Below are 6,486 nucleotides of genomic sequence, written 5' to 3'. Positions count from 1 at the left end.
CTCCTTGATATATTTCCACCACCAAATGAACCACACACCATCAGTGCGAGACCGCCTCGGAGACCTCGTAATAGGAGACAGTTAAGACAACAAGAATACGCACAGGTTCAGCGTCGTTGGGATAAGAACACTGGGAGATGCATTAGATCCTTGCTTGATGGAACAGATGAGTCGGTTATGCCAAACCAAGAAATTATGGAGCCCTATTGGAGACAAATAATGACAAATCCCAGCACATGCTTTTGCGAGGTTCCATATGAAACATTCGCTTGTGACAGTTTGATCAGCAATTACGCCACGTGAGCTGAGGGAAAATAAATTAAAGTTGTCAAGTGCTCCGGGTCCTGATGGTATCACTCCACGAACATTCAGAAGTGTACCGTCGGGCATTATGCTACGCATAATGAACCTAATTCTCTGGTGCGGCAAAATACCATACTCTACCCGGCTGGCCAGAACTATCTTTATCCCGAAGACTGTGACGGCAAATCGACCGCAAGACTATCGTCCAATAACAGTCCCCTCGGTTTTGGTCAGGCAATTAAACGCTGTTCTGGCTTCTCGGCTGGCTTCTAAAGTCAATTGGGATTCAAGGCAGCGCGGTTTCCTACCTACCGATGGGTGCGCTGATAATGCGACGATGGTTTATCTTATTTTGCGGGAGCATCATTTAAGGTGGAAGTCATGTTACCTTGCGGCGGTGGATGTCAGCAAGGCTTTTGACTCAGTATCACACCGGGCCATTATCAACACCTTACAGGCCTATGGTGCTCCAGCAAATTTTGTCAGCTTCATAGAAGAACAGTATAAGGGCGGCGGTACCTCCCTCAATGGGGCAGGATGGAGATCAGAGGTTTTCATACCAGCGAGAGGCGTCAAGCAGGGCGATCCTCTATCTCCCTTGCTATTTAATCTTGTCATTGACAGGTTACTTAGGTCTTACCCCAAAGAGATTGGTGCCAAAGTCGGAAATACCATGACAAGCGCGGCAGCGTTCGCAGATGATCTGGTGCTATTTGCGGAAACTCCGATGGGGCTTCAGAAATTGTTGGACACCACGGTAGGCTTTTTGGCCTCCGTGGGACTCACCCTGAATTCTGACAAGTGTTTCACTATCAGTATAAAGGGGCAAGCCAAGCAAAAGTGTACTGTCGTTGAACGACGGAGCTTTCGTGTAGGTGAGCGCGAGTGTCCTTCATTGAAGCGTACTGAAGAGTGGAAGTATTTAGGAATCCGGTTCACTGCGGATGGGCGGGCTCGATATAGTCCAGCAGACGACCTCGGTCCGAAGCTATTAAGATTATCGAGAGCCCCCTGAAACCACAACAGAAGTTGTTTGCACTTAAGACTGTCCTTATCCCACAACTCTATCACCAACTAACACTTGGGAGTGTGATGATAGTCGTCTTAAGAAAATGTGACAGATTGGTACGGCAATTCGTGAGGAGGTGGTTAGACCTCCCGCTGGATGTACCAGTTGCTTTCTTTCACGCCCCCCACACTTGTGGGGGTCTCGGGATTCCGTCAGTTAGATGGATAGCGCCGATGCTGCGTCTGAAGCGATTGAGCAATATAAAATGGCCCCACCTCGAACAATCCGAGGTAGCTAGCTCTTTCATTGACGGCGAAATGCAAAGGGCTCGAGATAGATTAAAGGCGGAAAATGTGCAGCTGGTTTCGCGTCCAGAGATTGACTCGTATTTTGCAAACAGGTTGTACATGTCTGTTGATGGTTGCGGTCTCCGTGAAGCGGGTCACTATGGCCCGCAACATGGATGGGTGAGTCAGCCCACGCGCTAACAGGAATGGAATATTTACACGGTGTCAAATTGCGGATAAATGCCCGCATTGCGACTCGGGGTTAAATAAACCGGACCTGGTGGGAATCCGACAGAATCACATTTATGTGATTGACATTCAGGTGGTGACAGACGGACATTCCTTAGACCAAGCGCATCAGCGTAAGGTTGAAAGGTACGACAGAGCTGACATAAGATCACAACTGCGGCGATCTTTCGGAGCGACAGGTGACATCGAGTTTCACTCCGTCACACTTAACTGGAGATGAGTCTATAGCGGTCAGTCGGTCAAACGATTGATAGCAAAGGACCTCCTCACCGCTAATGATAGCAAAATCATTAGCGTCAGAGCAGTGAACGGCGGAGTGACGTCATTCAAATACTTCATGTATTGTGCTGGGTATACGAGAGCTAGGCGTATCATACTCTAGCTTCTTATATTTTTGCCTGCTACCTTGGCATAACACCTAAAAAGGTACAAACATCGCACATCTTGTACTGTAGCAGGAAAGTGTTGGCTCTCAAAAAAAAAACTGACACCATGATATTACGATCTTACAGCGGATCGGGACCCTAATTTGTAACCGTAGCTCTTCCGGGTGGGATGGGTTGTTGCTGCAGTTTTCGAAACATCTCGCTACATATAATTTATTATAGAGTCCCTATGAAACTAAAAGAGAGAATTGCATTCTCAAAAAAAAAACGAACAAACGTAGGGTTTTTTAATGTCGCAAATAACAGGACAAAAAAAATACCACTAAGTTAATCAACTAGCTATCTATCGCGAACTCCTCCCAATGTATGATGTTTAGCTCTAGTATGGCTTAGATGTTGGCTGCCATTATGCATCTATACCCTCCCGTCCATGGCCAATAACAAAAGACAAAAATTATGATATGTTAAAGGACCCCAAATGCGCATTCTATTTCATCATTTTTATATAATCATGTTGTGGGAACTTAGACTTCTATTCAAAATACATTTTTCTTATTTACTTATTCTTCAAAAACAATTTCATTGCAAAGGGCATTTTCTCTTCATCGCATATAAATTCTCCCACTACTTTACTTAAATTTACTCTTCATTATTAACTATTGTAATACATGTTTTTTTGTTGTTTTCTTTAATTTTTGTTTTTTGTTATGATTATTGTAAACTATACAAACGAACAGATTTTACCCTGCATTTAGACTGATGCAATATAATATTTAAAAATTTTTTTCCAAGGTTATTCAAAAAAAATTGATTGCGACACCGAATGATTGATAGCACTTAGATCTTTTAATAATTATAATTCAATTAATTTAAAATTTCATGATCATTCGTAATTGTAGTTTGTATGTGTGATAAAGGCAAATAAAATTTAGAATGCATAAGACAAATAAAAGAAAACAATAATAGCAAGTGAGCAGCATAAAATAGGTATATGTGGTTGTCAAACCTTTTTTTATTCTTTTGCACTTTACTTTTAATCACCATATGTTACGCGCTCTTGCGGTAAAAAAGGTAAAAGAGATAAAAAGAATACACTTACATTTTGGAAAGTCCACCGATGAAGGCCTTCAGCAGCTGGATCGTGTGTTGATTTTTGATGTTTTTAAATATATTTTTTATGGTTTTGTTTTAAAGAATTATACGATTCAATTAGTGTTTTAAATGCTTAATACCGACACACAAACTCACAATAAAAAAATTGACTCTAACATAGGTGCGCTGAGAAAGGGTATCTTTCTATTCGTTATCGAATTGACACTTTTAATTTCCATAAAAATTTTCGTTTCTTCTGCAAATACAATTTTTTTTTTTTTTTTTGATTACAACCCCGACAACTAAAATTAATAAATTTTTTTTTCCTAATAATTTTTGTAACGGATTATGTATTGTTTGTTCATTTACAAACAAAAATTTTCTGTGTGACCACTTTATAATTTTCTCTCCTTTTTGCACACAACTTTTCGCCTTGTGACAGCTAACATTCCAACTGGCAAAACTATGACGTCACTGTTGACTAATGTTTAAAACCAGCGATTTAATTTTCTCCTTCTGTAGAGTTTGGTTGAATTGTCGTCTTGGCCATGTGGCGTTGGTGATAGGCCTATGACGATTTACGTAAATTTTTCCTTGTGAAATGAATATAATGACCTACGAATAACCTATGGTTATAGGGTTCACCACGAGGTCTTTAGGTTAGGCTTACGCCTCCTATGCCTCTAGGTCGAGATTTTGTATCCAAAAATTTAATTATTCCAGCTGCCTTTTTTCTTTTTGGCTTGTTGCTGGCTTACGAATATTTTGTTTAACCCGAGTGAATTTATTTATTTGGTGACTTTCCACAAGAAAAAAATTTAACTGTTCACTATATTTTTCGAGGAACGAAAGCAATTCGTTGTTAAGCCAGAATAATGAAAAAAGGTGGAAGTGTGGGTGGAAGGTTCTTATATACCCTTTCCCTTCTATTCTCAAAGCCTTCCCTTTATGAAGTTAGCTGCGCTTACGCTGCAAAGCTTCTGCAGAGATGCATTATTACTATAAACGGTTATGAATTCGCCGTATATTTTTGATCGCACTCGATAGTTTGCGATAAACTTAAATATGCGTCGGATAATTAGTATTTAAATTTACATGCAACCATTACAAACACAGGTAATTCTGACAACTACCAGGCGGAAGATTAACTGGAATTTTAAGGTCGAATATCCTTCGCATGATAAGTTCCAATTTCTTTCCCCTGCAAAGTTTCCAATAAATAATACGCATTTCCCAATTTCTTCTTAACTCGACATTGCGAGAACTGAGGTCCTAATTTCTTATTATAGTTCTGACTAAAATTGCTCAAGTTAAAATTTTTTTTAAAAACTTCTTGGCCGACCTTGAATGAAACGGGACTGGATCTTAAATTGTATTGTCTTACATTACATTCGTATGCTTTTTTACTATTGTCTAGCATATCCTTACGAATCAAGGTAAGAGTATCTGTTCGACTAAAGGGTATGGATTCTTCTAACAATTGTAAATTTCTCAAAAGTTTATATTCATCGCCATGATTAATCATATTTATTCCAAATAGAGCCTTGTATGGTGAACATCCTAGAGACTGATGAAGTGCTGACCTAAGAGCACAAGATATATTTGTTAAATATTTATCCCATTCTCGTTGATCCTGTTTTAAATATGACCTCACCGCGGACAATAGCGATCTATTAACTCTTTCAGCTGCGTTACTCTGCGGTGAGTATAGCGCAGTAAAAATATGCTTAATTCCGTATTTAGATAAAAAGGCTTCAAAGGCAACCGCCTTGAAATGGGATCCATTGTCGCTGATAATAATTTCTGGTACTCCATAACAGTGAAAGATTTGCTTTTCTAAAAATTCCTGAATCAAATTTGATGTAAATTTTTTCATTGGGCAAAGCCAATGGTATCTGCTAAAGTGGTCAAGAACTATAAGCAAACCAATATGTCCTGATTTACTTCGCGGGTATGGTCCTAGTAAGTCAATATACAATTTTTGAAAGGTCTAACTGAAACACTTTGTACTCCCATGGGAGGTCTTAATATTTTGTTGGGAGCTTTCGTTTCTTTACAGGTGACACAAGTGCTTATGTATTCTCGAACCTGTTTGGATAATCCTGGCCAAAATAAATTTCTTCTTAATCGCTCTATAGTTTTTTGAACACCTCCATGTGCCGATAACATATTATCATGAGCTTGTTCTATTGCTATTAATCTTAATTTCTCCGGTACCCATAATTTCCAGCAATATGAATTATCTTCTTCGCTTCCGCATGAATGTTCGGTTCGAATATATACAAATTTGTCCTTCACTTGTAAGTCTGGGAATTTTTCTAAATTCTCACAAACCCTTTGTTTGAGTTCTAAATATTCCTTATCTAAAAAAGCTGATGATTCCAAATCTATTATTGGTTCCATCTTTTCCAGAGATTCTATGTCTGCTTCCCAAATTCTTGAAAAAGCGTCTGGAACTACAAGATCTTTTCCTTTTCGGTGGGAAATCGTAAACTTAAACGCTTGTAAACGTAATATCCATCTGGCTAATCGTCCTGATACCTTTTGTTGTCTCATTAGCCATAATAAACTGGAGTGATCCGTTACAACCTCGAACTCCTGTAACTCCAAATAACATCGAAACTTTTCTATGGCTAGAATGACTGCTAAACATTCACGTTCTGTTACGCTATAATTTCTTTGCGCCTTGCTTAGTTTCTTAGACGTTAAACGTTTAAACGTTTTTTTTGTAGCCAGTATATCAGTAATCGGGCAGCTAATTTCTGCAAAATTTCTGATAAACCTTCGGTACCAACCGCAAACTCCTAAAAACCCACGAACTTGCTTCAAACTCTTCGGCGTTGGCCAATTCAAAATACAAGAAATCTTAGCAGGATCTGTGGAAATTCCTCCGCTACCTATTACATAGCCCAAATAATTTATTTTTGTCACACAGAATTGGCTCTTGGCCAAGTTAAGCGTCAAATTCGCTTTACGAAATTGTTCTGCTATTCTTACCAGAACTGCTAAATGAGACTGAAAATCTGATGTTACAATGCATAGGTCATCAAGATAACCAAAAGCACAATGACGTAACTCTGGTGGAATAATTTCGTCCATCAGGCGACACATGGTTGCGGCGGCATTACATAGTCCAAAAGGCATAACTGTAAACTGATAC

Source organism: Drosophila tropicalis, unplaced genomic scaffold (assembly GCF_018151085.1).
Source record: "Drosophila tropicalis isolate 14030-0801.00 unplaced genomic scaffold, ASM1815108v1 contig_1102, whole genome shotgun sequence".
Taxonomy (NCBI): domain Eukaryota; kingdom Metazoa; phylum Arthropoda; class Insecta; order Diptera; family Drosophilidae; genus Drosophila; species Drosophila tropicalis.
The sequence above is the reverse complement of the archived record's forward strand: the minus strand, read 5'-3'. Positions refer to the sequence as shown.